Here is a 14434-nt window from a genome sequence, read left to right as displayed (position 1 = left end):
GCCAATACCACTCCCCAGGAAGTCCCTGCTCCCTCACTGGTCCCTCCCTCCTCCCATCCCCTGGTCCCTTTCCTCTACTAATTTCCCTCTGATTTCCCTGAGATCCACCTCACCTTTCTTTTCCTTTTTCCCTCTGTTGCTTCTGCATTGGAGAGAAAAACACAGGACCCTTCACCTTCCGAGTCTCACGTATTTCACTTAACACGATGGTCTCTATTTCCATCCGTTTTCCTGTAAATGACATAATTTCATTTTTCTTTATGGCTGTGTCCGGTGGTTTCATCACAGCAACAGAAAATGGACTAACAGTAGCCACAGAATGAAAAAAGCTGGCAGGCAGTGGTGACAGCACGTGGAGTTTTGATGCTGTGTATTTGTCACCAGGTCATTTTGATTTGACCAGGGGCATTTTAGAGATCACCAACAAGAGTCCACATGTCTTGGATGAAAAAAAGGGCCTTTTTGTGATTGGCAGGTTAAATGTTTTAAATCACTCATTCCCTTTTAGCAAAATGTCATCTTGAACACAAAGGTCATGTTTTCCTTAAGGAGTCTCTTTTGCCATTAAATAAAACGATGTGCCCCTGGTCCTGACCTCTGCTCTCAAGGCGTCCTTGGCTGCCTCTTTGCTTATCAGAGTATTTGCTCCATAAATATTCCTTCCATCCTGTCATCTCTCATTTCTATGACTTGTGCATTCCATATTCTGATTTTCCTCTCTTGGTCCACTATGACCACCCTGCATATTCACCGTGCATGCCAGGAATCCAGAAGAGAGACAACTGGGTTAGAAGAATAAAATATTAAAATGCTGAATTCTCAAAAAGAACTGAAGTTCTCCAAGAGAACTACACTCAGTTCTAGACACTGAGTGTCCCACGAGAGCTCCTAGTCTGAGTTTAGACCACGTGACTGACTGCAGGCACCCCAGGGAAGCGCCTACAGAACCCTGGGAGTCTCATTTTACTCTGGTTCTCTGTACCAGACTGAGACTGTGAAGCAGTCAGTCATCATAGTAGAGGCTTGTGATTCCGGTATAAATCCCCAATTTTTGTCCCCAGGAAGTGGGATCTTGGCATCTGGGTTCTTCCTAAAGCAAGTCCAAGCCAAACCAGATGGTTTTGAAAGATGCCTTAGGTGTTTACCTAAACCTTGAGGTGCCTGTTTTTGTTGACATATTCTCCTGTGTATGACAGATAGATCCCTTTGGCCCAGGGCTTCCTGGCAGGAAGGTAGCATGCTGTGGCTTCTGCTGATTGACATGGTAGCTGGGAGCTGCAGCAATATCCAGCTCCTACGGGATGGAATTATAGAGACGTGAAGCCCCTTCTTTTTAAAACTATTTTTATTAGTGCACTATAATTTGCACATATTAGTGGGATTTGTTGTTATATGTTTATTGCATATACACAATACAGTTTGGTCAATTGTATCCCCTAGCACCTTCCCTTTCCCTCCCTTCCTCTCTCCTCTTAGTCTCCTTCCTCTACTGGTCTTCTTTTGATTTTTATGGCCCTCAACCCCCTGCTGCTTTTTAATTTTTTTTTAGCTCTAGCTTCCAAAGATGAAGAAAACATATAACTCTTGACATTCTGAACCTGGCTTATTTCACTTATTTCACATAATGCTCTCAAGTTCTATGCATTTTTCTAAAAATGACATAATTTCATTGTTCTCATTCTTATTTATGCTGAATAAAACTCTTTTGGGTATACATCCCATGTTTTCTTTATTGATTTTCTGTTGATGAGCACCTAGACTGGTTCTGTAATTTGGCTATTGTGAATCGTGTTGCTATAAACATGGTACACACTTATCATTATAGTATGATGATTTTAATTCTTTAGTATAAATACCAAGGAATGGGATAACTGAGTCATATGGTACTTCCATTCCTAGTCTTTTGAGGAATCTCCATAGTTGGAGGCTCCTGGTAATGCCCTGCAGTTTACAGGAGGTGATCCCGATAGGAGAGAGGGAGACTTAGACTAAACCAACCCAACTCCAATGATCTTTTGCCTGAATGACTTGGGGATTTATTGAGCTCTGGTAATCTGCTCTGAATTGGAGACTTGGAGACACACTCAGACCTGCCCTTTTGGGAGGAGTGGCAATGTGCCCTTCCCAGCTGACCACACCGTGCAAGTTCAGAGTTGCAAAGGGTCTGAAATTTCCAAGCAGAAGGTACCTTAGCAGTACAGGGCACAAGTACAGGACATTTTGCTGTTTTACTGCCTCAGAGACAAAACCAGGCTGAATTAGTGCAATCAAGACAGATCCAGCTGTTCCAGTAACTCTAAGTATCCTCCTATTGTAACTGACCAGCCTTTCATGTTTTGTGGCCTCCATGAAACATTCTTACATTAAATAAATGCATGTGAAAAGCTCTTGTGTGGTGCTTCTTAAGAGAAATATATATATATATATTTCAGTTTTGTTTTATTGGGTTTAATGTTACTGGAGAAATTTGTTGCTCTGCCTGTGAGGGAGCACCTTCAGTTCTCTTAAAGAATGAATTACAACAAAACCAGATACTTAAAAGTAGATCGAGGGTTTTTGTGCAAAAGGCTAATTTTAGTGTTCAGATTTACTCATTTCCAACTTTGTTTTTAGAAAGTTTCAAGGCGGTTCCTGAGAAGGGAGATGTCGGAAAATGCCGTAACTCTAATAAAATCAAAACTTGCTTTGGTGTTCTGTTACAAAAGTCAACGTATAGAGTTTGTGATGCTGTTTTCATTCGACGGTGCTTGGGTTTAAACTTGGCTCATGTTCCTAGCAGCTCTTGACTCAGGTGTCCCAGGTTCTGTCCATCACCTGGCAGCTGTGCGGACAGGAAGGGCTGGTACGCTTTGCCCATTGTTAGTATCCCTGGTGCCTGACCCAGGGCCAAGGGGAGGACAGCACATGTCTCTCTGTTAGATGAGTCCCATGGGAACTTCATTCTTTCTGTGTGCAGCTGACCTGTCAATCTCAGTCATCAGATACCACCTTATTCTTCCATTATTGCCTTTGAGATTCTGCATCTTCTGCTCCTACTGGGACCTGCTGGATTGTGACTGAGGCATCCATGCAGGGGGACACTTGTGTCTCCACTGAGGTCTGCAATAGTGAGGATTTGGATCCCCTATGAGTGACGAGGGTCTCTGCCTCATCTGTGTTCGGATGTCTCCTTTGTTCTCTGAAATCTGTTGGAACCAAGGGCCTATGGCAGAGAGGCTGGGCATCCAGAGAACAAGGCTTTAATCTGCTAAGGGGTGTGTGCCTGCCTTGAGGGAGTTGTATGTGGGCTGGGCTCAGCTGTGAGATGTCAGGGTTAGATGTCACCTAAAGACCAGAGAGAGAAGACGCATCTCCATCTTGAGAGCAGGAATTGACAGAAAGAGAGACTCCTGTCATTTTATCAAATACCCTTTCTCCTCCTGTTTTTGAGTAATGTACAGTAGGCAGTAACCATTCAATGAGTGAAGGAACCTGTCCTCCAAGAATACAGGTAGGTCTGGACAGAGATGGGGGTGTTTAACTCTTTCTCATTTGCCTCTGAAAAAATCCTCTGGTGAAGAACCTATGTATACGAGTATGTTTTGTGGACTTCTCCTTTGGTTACCCATTTAATATCTGTTAATAAGATGTTGCTATTTTTCTCAAACGTGAATAAAGTACAGAGGAAGCATATTAATATGTTTCTGAAGGTAGTCTTGAAGTAAAACAGGCAGATTTTGAGAAACTCTTGTTTCTGGTAAGTGAAGAATCTTATCTACTTGGACTGGGATCAGAACTATGCTAGTCAGTTTATCATGACTGTCATGGTTTGAATCGGGGAGTGTTCCCTGAAAAAAGCTCATGTGTTAGGCAACGGGTAATGTTCAAAAGTGAAATGATTGGATTCTGAGAGCTGTAACCTCATCAGTGGATCAATCCATTTGATGATCAATGTTTATAGCAGTACAGTTCACGGTAGTGAAGTTATGGAACCAGTGTGTGCACCCATCAACAGATGATTGGATAAAGAAAATGTGGTATAGGTACATGATAGAGTTTTACTCAGCCATAAGGAAGAATAAGATTATATCATTTGCTAGTAAATGAATGGAACTGGAGAACATCATACTAAGTGAAATAAGCCAGATTCACAAAGTCAAGGGCCAAATGTTTTCTCTTGTATGAGGAAGCTAGAGAGATACAAGGAATTAAAAAAAAAAAAAAGATCTCATGGGGATAGAAGAGAGAACGGTGAAGTTGGGGAAGAAGTTAAGGGAGAGGGAGGAGGGATGGGAAAGGGGAAAAACTGAGAAATGAAATTTATCACAATAAATCCCACTTTTATATTAATCTACAGCACACCGATTAATAAAACAATAAACAAACAGAAGACCAAGAAAGTAGGAGGGGTGGGGGAGGGAGGAAGTGAAAAACCAGCCTGTACCTCAGAGCAAAGCCTGTCCAAGGAAGGGGACATGGCCTTTGTCCTTGGAAAGACCCACAGAGCACTCCTAGGCACATTCCCATCCTGCTAAGTTGTTTATCTACAAATAACAGGAGAGATCTGCTGCGCCAGGTGTCCCTGACTCAGTCAGGCTAGGTGGGGACCCATAGCAACCCCCTAGCAGCCACCAATCAGCATGAGACAGAGAAATACCTAGGATGCCAGATGACCCTCCCAGTAGTTTATGGTGGTTGATAACGTGTTGGGAAACCATGTAGTTCAGCACGTACTCCCCTCGTGGCTTAAACCAATCAGTTCATACGACTCCCCCTCTTTTACTAGCCAATCACCCCTACCCAACTTGTTCCCACCAGTGAATGTGCTAATCATGTTTTATAGTTGTTTTATGATTTCCCTGCAGTGTGTGATGATTTGCTAAGAGATGCTATGATGTATGTGGGGGTACCTGCCTTCCCCAAGGAGTGTATAAAACTGCTGCAAACCCTGGGCTCGGGGCCTCTCAGCATCACCAATTGCTGTGTGCACATGGAGGATGAAACTAGCTCGCAATAAACACCTCTTTGCTGCTTACATCGATCTTAGTCTCTGGTGGTCTTTTGGGGGTCCCGAATTCGAGCATAACAGAAGGCAGTGAAAGGGGAAGTACTGGGGATTGAAATGCAACCAATTATGCTATATTCACTGGTGGATATTTAAAAATGAACCCCATTATTGTGTAAAACTATAATATATCGATAAAAACATCAAAAGTAATTTGAATGGACTACAATGGTAACTGTAGGAAAGAGGGCATGGCTGACGAGGTAAGTCCCTGGACCATGAGGTGAGCAGCATTGCTCTACCCTGCCTTTCCACCATGATGTTCTGTCTCACCTTGGGTCCAGAGCAGTGAAATTGTCTGGTCATGGACTGAGACCTTTGAAATCATGAGTCAAAAATAAACTTTTCCTTTCTTAAAGTTGTTCTTGTTAGGTATTTTGTTTGCAGGGGTGAAAGCTGACTTACACAATTAGTATAACATAATACCTGAGATAGTTAACTTATAAAGAAAAAAATATCTATATTAGAGTCTTATACTTTTAGAGGTTCCATTCCTATAAGTTAGACCCATTGCCTTAAGGACTTAGGTGGGTGTGTCAGATGGCAATGGCACAAAGCACGCGGTGATCCAATCACTTCCTAAATGTCCCATCTCTGAACATTATGGCACTGGAGACCAAACTGTCAACACATGAATCTTTGAGGGTGACATTCCGATCCAAGCTATAACAGAAGGCATTTATGTCTTTTTATCAGAAGCCGAAATACATCAAAGCCTTTTATTACCATTTTATAAACTTTGACTATTTCCCACTGTCATCTCCTGCAAATACTTTTCCAGCCCTCTCTTGTATTAATTTAATCTCCACCTGCCTGAGCTACTTATTGTACTTAGGCATAACAGTAATTCACATTGAAGTTTTTGTGTGCTGGTATTTCTCTTGGAATGTCTAAAATGCTTTGCAGCCCAGGTGACCCAGCTGCAGGTGGCCCCAAATCCCCACTCCTCCAGCTCTGCCTTTTACCTTTGCATGTGTGAACCACCCATGCATTTTGTTCAGTTACTTACGTGTGTGAACATTTGGTCCGCTCCCACCTTTTGGCTATTGTGAATAATGCTGCTGTGAACATGTGTGTACATGTATTTCTCTGAATTTCTGTTTTCAGTTCTCTCGAATAGATCAGACTGCAATTTTAAAGTAAATTCCTTAAAGGTGGAAATGGTGAATTATTCTCATTTGGATCCCCCATGGATTTAAATTCCAATGCAATATAAGCTCTCAAGAACTTGCTTGGTGCATATTGTTTTTGGATCCCTTTATCCATATCTTCCTCAATCTTATTACTTCACCGGCTCCTTCTTGGAAGGATCCTTTGGTATATCTGGTTTCCAGAATTTTCTGTCTTACTGAAGTGATACTCTTTATTGATATGCTTTCCTTAAATGCCATACATTAAAAAAAACTCTTTTGGGATTGTTTAATCACAGTTAATTTCATTTAAGTTTCACTGAATGACATTGCTCTGGCCCAAGTGTTAGAAACACACATAGATCCCAGTCCTGTTCCAGTTTCAACATCCATGTCCTCCTTTTGAAACCAGAATTAGACAGGCAGTCAGCATAGATAGGTAAATGAGTTAGGTCCGATGAAGGAGGCCAATTTTGAGTGAGTCTAGCAAGTTGGAGACTGTCCCCTGAAACATTGAAATGTTAATTCCTTCTGAGCCCTTCCTCCACCCTTATCAAGAACCTGCTCCTGCTCTTACCTGTAGCTAAGGTAACCTGTACCAGGAATTGCCCCTCCCTGCAGGGAGCTGTAAGGTTGTAAGTGTCCTGAGATGCACCATCCTAGCATTCCTGAACCTAGTCCTGTAGGCAGGAAGGAGAGAGATAAGGGGAAGAGGGCAGAAGAACAAAGGAAGCCCAAGACATATAAAAAGGGCAGAACCTCTCACTTCTGGGGATACTAGGATACCAGCTATGGTCTCCTTCTCCATCCCAGGAGAAGTCTGTTACCTACTTTAAAATAAACCCTGCTTTTATATGCTTGCCTCTGCGTGCTTCTCTAATGTTCAAATCAACATTTGAGGAAGCAGGTAACCCTTTCTTCTGGTTACTTGACCTTATTGACTTTCTAAATAATGTAAAGAAGTGACTCAAAAACTTAATGAACATTTGAACACTGTAGACTTATGCTTCCAGGTCTTAGGGGCTTCTTTGGTATCCTGTGTGGTTTGCTTTGAGGGTACAGGGCAGGAGTGGAAGCAACTCTTGTAAGCATTTCTTTTTATGCATTTATGGATGAATATTTTAGAAGAAAGCACTAAACTTCGCTGATGGATTAAAATAAACTGGATTTATCTTGTCTCATTTTCTTTTCGCACCATTATTTTCTCTTAACCAAGAGGTGGAGGAAGGAATGGAAAATTGGTGTGGGCATCTGGAGTCTGGATGCTCTTGCCCACCTCCCAGCCCCTCACTTGAGACGCCAGTTCATGATTGCAAATGGACAGCAATGTCCTGGCCCCAAAGGCACAGAACACTCATTGGCAGAGTTAGCTGGACTCTATCAAGCCCAGAGCTTCAACGGGGGAGCTTTGAAGATTCGAACAGGACATAAAGAGTATTTTACAGCCTGTCTTTCAGGAGCGCTGTGCTGTAATTTTCCACTAGAGGAGAAAGAAGGCCAGCAGTTATTTTTCCCAAAGGTCAAGGGGCAAATGGGTCGTTTCCTTTGATTCATCTGGAAAATGCTGCATGACAAGGTACCATAATTCTTGTGCCCACATACAGGAGATAAGGAGAGGTCTGGCAAGGCTTGCCTCTTCAGGTGGGTTCCCTGATGATAACAGGAATTTTCCTGTTGTAGATTCCTGGCACCAGGGACATTAACAGTGTCTAGGGGCCTAGGACCCGAAGTCACAGGTGATTCCAACTGACCTTAGTGTCTAAAGATCCTGGTGTAGGGAGGGGTGTCTGGAGGGTATCAGGAGACTGAGTTCGTAGGAACAGCTGAGGAGAGGATCCTCAGCACCGTCTCTGTGCTGGGGAGTGTTGGATGGAGGGTGTCAGTCTCTGTGCTGGGATGTAGCCTGAAAGGGGACATTTTGGGAGGAGAGGAAGAGGACCCATGGAATTGAAGTTTGGGAACCCGCCTTTCCTCATCTCTCCTCCTTTCCATCCTTTTGGCTTATATACGATCACTTTCCCACAGAGGAGGAACTAGATGGCGAACTGACAAGAGAGCTCTGGTTCTGGGCGATACCTTCTTTCTCAGCAGTGCAGAGAGGGGCCAAGGTGAGGGGGCCTTGCAGCTGCAGGCCAAGGTGGAAGATGGCAGCCAGAGCGTCCGTCTCCACTCCTCCCTCCTGATCCTAACCTGCTTGCCTCTCCTAGTGATGAGCAGCTGTGCTTCGTTAATCTAGTGCTCTCTTTAATTTAGGAGAGGATTCTGTGTGTGGGGTTCATGGGGGTGGATGGGATGTGCATAAGGGGTCAGTCTTGGAGCATTCCTGGGGAACCATCTCCCATTTTCTTCCGCCTGCTCTAGGGTGGATAAAGTGGTTGCTGCGGACCCTCTCATTTTCCTTTTTAGAAACTGTCCAGCTCCAGGCAGGGGGTCTCAGGAGGAATGGATGGTGAGGAATTGTCGAAAGAGGGTGGAGAAACAACACAGACACCAAAGTGAAGGTGCTGAATCCCAATCTTTACTTGTGAAGTTGATCATATATACTTTTCATTTTGGCAGGCTCACAGTATTTTGTGGTTACAAAACAGGAATCATTATTCAAAGAAACAAAATATTACGTAGCTACAATTAGATAAGAAGAATGTCTCTTGGCTTATGCATAAGCAAGCATTTTTACTTTCAGTTCGAGTTTTGCTTTGAGCTGCTTCTGCTTAGTTAGCTTTTAATAATAGTTAGAAATGTCCCAGACTATTGGCCTATACCTTGACTATTCTTTCTTGACTTACTGACTAGAACCGGCGCCTCGGTTATGGCAAGTGGTTAACTTGAAAAGAGAGAGGCTACTAATTTTAATCAAACAAGAGTAAGAGCACCAAACCATTGTGCACAGGAACAAGAACAAGTTGCCCAGTACCAAGCACTAATCTGTCTTCTTAATATTAATTTTTTCTTCTCTAGATTTTAATTTAATTTCTCAAAAACTTCCTGGACTGTTTTTCCTACAGGGTGTTTCTCATTAAACATTAACAATTTACGTTCCACAGCTGAATCATTGCATTTAGAGCAAACAGATTTATTCTTTAGAAGTACTTGCATTAATTGGGAAAGTCATGTTTTTTCCTTCATACTTAATGGTCATATGAGAAGTTGCAACTATACTTATTAAAGGAATACAAAAATCAACCAGCCCATTCCCAGAGACATACTGCGCTCCTCCAGAGGATGGATGTCTTGCGCCATCCACCTCAGTAGGGCCTTGCCATTGCCTGAGTCAGGGGAGGGGCGCAGCAAGAAACTTTTGTTATTTTGTAAATATGCATCGTATACACACAATTATGCCTGGAACACCAATAAACACATCCAGGTTAAGCAAATGACTACGTTCCTCTTTGATGACTCTGGGTTTCCTTCTAAGCCATCCCCTCTCCTGTCCCTTCCAAGCAATTAATACCTAAATTTTGTGTTTATCTTTCCCTTGATTTTCTTTATAGTTTTATCACATATGTATGTTATCATAATACTTAGTTTTTGTTTTACTTTGAACTCAGAATATATGAAATCGTATTTTATATATTATTCTGTGATTTCTGGGTTTTATTGATTTTGTGTGTCGCCGAGGTTTATCCATGTTATTTTATATAATTATAGTTCATTCATTTTCACTGCCACGTGGATTTCAATTGAAGGGATATATCATTCTTTTGTTGCTGGACATTTAATTTGTGTCTAGTTTTCTGCTAGTACAAAAGAAGCCACAGTAGCATTCTTTTCTTTTTTTTTTCTTTTTCTTTTTTGTGTGTGTTCACTTAGACAATTAATTTTAATTTTTGTCAGTGAGTAGTTTGATCAATGAGTATTAGGGATTTTAAAGAAATTGGTTATCATTAAACTTCATGTCCTGCTCCTATCTGCTTAAATAATGATTGTCGTGATGAACTGAGCCTATCTAAGGCATCCCACTGTGGACATGCATGGTGGCTGTAGCTGAGCATCTAAGTCTCTGAGGGCCCCCTTGGGTACGCAAGGCAGATGATCAAAGATGTATGAGGTGTTTCTCTTCCCCACCAGGCAGACCCTGGAAGCCACCTGTTAGTGAGGTGAATTCCTGGGTACCTGCAAACTCCTATGGTAGTTCCTTTAAAAATTAAAAAAAATTCATTAACTGACTTTTTAAATTAGAAAACTACAGTTATACACAGTAGTTGGGTTCATCCCAATAAACCCATACATGCATGAAATTTCTTTCAGTTTATGATCCCCCTCTTTTCTCTCCCTCATCCCTCCTTTCCCTGGCTCTCCTTCCTCTGTTCTGCTAGACTTCCTTTCACTCATCTATTTATTTTTGATTGGTTCTTTTTACTGATACATAAAGGTGAAATTACCTGTGGTAGGTTTATATATGTTCATGATAAGATTTTTAAAGAATTCACTCTGTATTGCCTCCCTTTCTCATCCCTCTGCTGTATTCTTGATTTCCTGCTTCTACACTACTGATCCTTCCTGTATCCTTTTTTTTTTTTTTTACTTGTAGGTGAACACAATACCTTTGTTTTATTTTCATGTGCCCTGAGGAGCCTCACACGTGCTAGGTGAGTGCTCTACCACTGAGCACTTAGCCCCTTACCTTAGCCCCCCTCCTGTATCTTTATGGTATTCTATCCTTCACTCCTCTTTTCCTTTATTTGACTCTAACTTCCACTTATAAGAGAAAACATTTGACCTTTGAATTTCTGAGTCTGGCTTATTTCACTTAGTATGATATTCTCCATTTTCATCCATTTACCAAGAAATGCCATAATCTGATTTTTTATGGCTAAGTAGATCTCCATTGTGTAGGCATATCACAAATTCTTTAATGTTTTTTTAGTTGTAGATGGACACAACACCTTTATTTTACTTACTTATTATTATTTTTTTTAATGTGGTGCTGAGGATTGAACCCAGTGCCTTGTGTGGGCAAGGCAAACTCTCTACACTGAGCCACAAACCCCAGCCCAATACTATAATTACTTAATCCATTCATCTATTTTTTAAAAAATATTTTTAGTTATAGAGTGACACAATACCCCTATTTATTTATTTTTATGTGGTGCTGAGACTCAAATCCAGTGCCTCAGATGTGCTAGGTAAGCACTCTCCACTAAGCCACAACCCCAGCCCCTCTTTACATCTATTGACAGGCATCTGGGTTGATTCTATAATTCAGCTATTGTGAATTGTGTTGCTATAAACATTGATAGGACTATATCATTATAGCTTGCTCATTTTAGTTCTTTTGAAAAAATACCAAGGAGAGATACAGTTGGGTCATGTGGTGGTTCCATCCCTAATTTTTTAGACGATTCTCCATACTGCTTTCCGGAGTGGTTGGGCTAGTCTACAGGCTAACAATGTGCACGTGTACCTTTTCCCCCCACATCCTCACTGGGATTTATTATGGTTTATATTCTTGGTAATTGCCATTCTGACTGAACTGAGATGAAATTTAGTGTAGTTTTGATTTTTATTTCCCTGATTGCTAGAGATGTTGAACATTTTTCATATATTTGTTGTCCATTGTTTCTTCTTTTGAGAAATTTCTGTTTAGTTTTTTTTCCCAGTTACTGATTGGGTTGTTTGTTTTTTTGGCATTGGGTTTTGAGTTCTCTGTACGTTCTGGATATTAAACCCTGTCAGAGGAGTTGTTGGCTGAGACAGTCTCCCATTCTTTAGGCTCTCTCTTCATGCTTTTAATCAGTTCCTTTCCTGTGCAGAAGCTTTTCAGTTTGATGGCATCCCACCTATTGATTCTTGGTTTTGTTTCTTGTGCTTTGGGGGTGTTCATCTATATGATGAAGTGTTTTTTTCCTATGTTTTCTTCTAACAGTTGGTAATTTTCTGGTCTAATTCCTAAGTCTTTGATCCATTTTGATTTGAATTTTATGCAGAGTGAGAGATAGGGATCTAGTTTCATTTTTCTATATATAACTATCCAGTTTTCCTAGCACCATTTGTTAAAAAGGCTGTCTTTTTTCTAAAATATATTTTTGGTACCTTTGTCAAGTATCAGATGGCTATAAGTATGTGGATTTGTCTCTGTGTCTTCTATTCTATTTTATTGGTTTTCATGTTGATTTTGATGCCAATACCATGTTGTTTTGTTACCATAGCTCTATAGCATAACTTCAGATCAGGTATTGTGATGCCCCCTGCATCATTTTTCTTCCTTAGTATTGCTTTGGCTATTCTGGTTCTCTTATTCTTCCAAATGAATTTAAGATTTTTTCCCCCTAATTTCATGACTGCCATTGATATTTTGATGGGAATTACATTGACTCTGTATATTGCTTTTGGTAGGATGGCCATTTTTGACCACCTTAATTTTTAGGCAACAGTTTTTAAAGGTACTTATTTAGCTAGGAGTTGAGTTGCTGAGTCACAACATACAAGTTCTGTTTCTAGATTCTGTCAAATCAACTTGCTTGTATTGATTAACTCTCCACTAGGAGCCTATATGACTACCAGATATTCCTTATCCTTCCCAAGAGTTGATATTGTCAGATATTAAAATCTTTGCCATTCTAGTGGGTTTGGTGAAAATGTTTCTCATGGTTGTTGCTAATGAGCTCCACTATGTTTTCACATGTTTCACATGTTCATGTGCCCTATTTTATTTCTCTCCATGAAGTATTTTGTAATCTTTTTCCCAGTTTCTTGTTGGAATTGTTTGTATCTTTCTATTTACTTATATAGTTCTTTTTTTTTATTTTATGCAAAATTTTATTTTGAACAATTTAACAATATATTTTTAAAACATCTAAACCAATAATGTTTATTTTTCAGTTCACAATAACATTTATGGTATTATTTTGAACAGTTTTCCTCTTAAAATCCAAAAAACATTTCATGGAGTTATAGTTAATCCATCCTCTCCCCTACAAAAGTGAACATACTCCCTTAGTAGGATTCAAGTAACAGAGCCAAAGTAGTATTTATTTTTTCTTTATGGAAAATTTGGTAAGCAACTGAGTGTATTGTACACCCTTTGCAGAGAAGATGTGAACCCTCCTTCCTGTCTACCCCTCCACTCCTTGAATAGACGTCACTTGGGCTGCTTGAACAGGTTTCCAACTCCCACCACCCCCCTCCAGGGAGCTGTTGTAATCACCATAGCGACTGCTTCTGGTGAGCTGGTGGGGGTCTTCGGAGGGGGTCCTTGTGTAGGTGGCTTGTTAAGGAGCTCCTCTCTCTAAGAGCCTCCAGCCCGATGATCAGAACCATCTCTACCAGGACTCCCCATATCCCTCAAGATCACTATAGCTTTTAGAAGAATGTTCCCCTGGAGAATCACAATGGCTGTAATCACCTTATGCGTATTCTCCACAGGGCTGAACCTGGCCCTCTGCATCTCAGACTCTGCTTGCATAACTATCTTTAGCAGAGTAACCAGCATCTCTCGGTGACACATAATCATCTCTCCGTGAAGAGACTTGCTCTCTGCATGGCCCTCTCCATAATTCTCTCTCCCAGGAGACACGGGGACCTCGTCCTCCCACATTCCTCTTGCTCTTGGTTGGAGCAGATGGAGCAGATCTTTAAGAGGAGGATCTCCACTTCTTGAAGTTGGATCTCTTTTAACAGGAAACGGCCCCCTAGAAGAACTCACGCTGAGATTCAGAGTATATCCATCATCATCCAAGTGTCCTGCACGTGAAGAACGCCCTTTTGTTCCTCCACTTCCTCCTCTGCCACATCTCAGGCTTCTTGGAGGACCTCTGTATCTTGAAAGAGATGGTAGTCTTCCCTACTACCACCCTCACAAGATGGCTTGTTGGCTGTCTCTCCTTTAATTGTTTTTCCATGCAAAGACTTTCCATTTGTATCTTTGGCAGCATCTTTAGCATCAGCTGGGCTTTGAAAAGTAATACAAGCAAAGCCTCTGGACTTGGTTTCCCTGGCTTTCATCAAAAGAACTTCCTATATACTCCAAATTTCCCATATACTACTTCAGGAGTCTTTTTTTCTGGTCTCTGTATTGAGGTCTCCTATGAAAAGTCTCCCAGGCCCATCAGCTCCCATGGCTTTGCATTTCCTGGCTTTCAGGGTGCTTGGTGTTCTCTGTATCACTTTTCAGCTCCTGTGTAGCAGAAACAGGGGCTCCTGATTGAGGACTGGAAGCTTAGAATGGGTTCAGAGAATTACTTATACAGCTCTTCATGTGTATGTTCTAGACATTAATCCTTTGTCAGTTACAAGTGTGGCAAATATTTTCTGACAGAGA

The 14434-nt window shown here is 41.3% G+C and overlaps 1 pseudogene; it reads right to left on the bottom strand.

Annotated features, from left to right (window-relative positions):
- Window positions 1-13562: 13562 nt before the first annotated feature.
- On the bottom strand, window positions 13563-14232 carry LOC113187411 (RNA-binding motif protein, X chromosome pseudogene; annotated as a pseudogene).
- Between the last annotated feature and the right edge of the window lie 202 nt (window positions 14233-14434).

Source organism: Urocitellus parryii, chromosome 7 (genome assembly GCF_045843805.1).
Source record: "Urocitellus parryii isolate mUroPar1 chromosome 7, mUroPar1.hap1, whole genome shotgun sequence".
Lineage (NCBI taxonomy): Eukaryota > Metazoa > Chordata > Mammalia > Rodentia > Sciuridae > Urocitellus > Urocitellus parryii.
The sequence above is the reverse complement of the archived record's forward strand: the minus strand, read 5'-3'. Positions and strand labels throughout refer to the sequence as shown.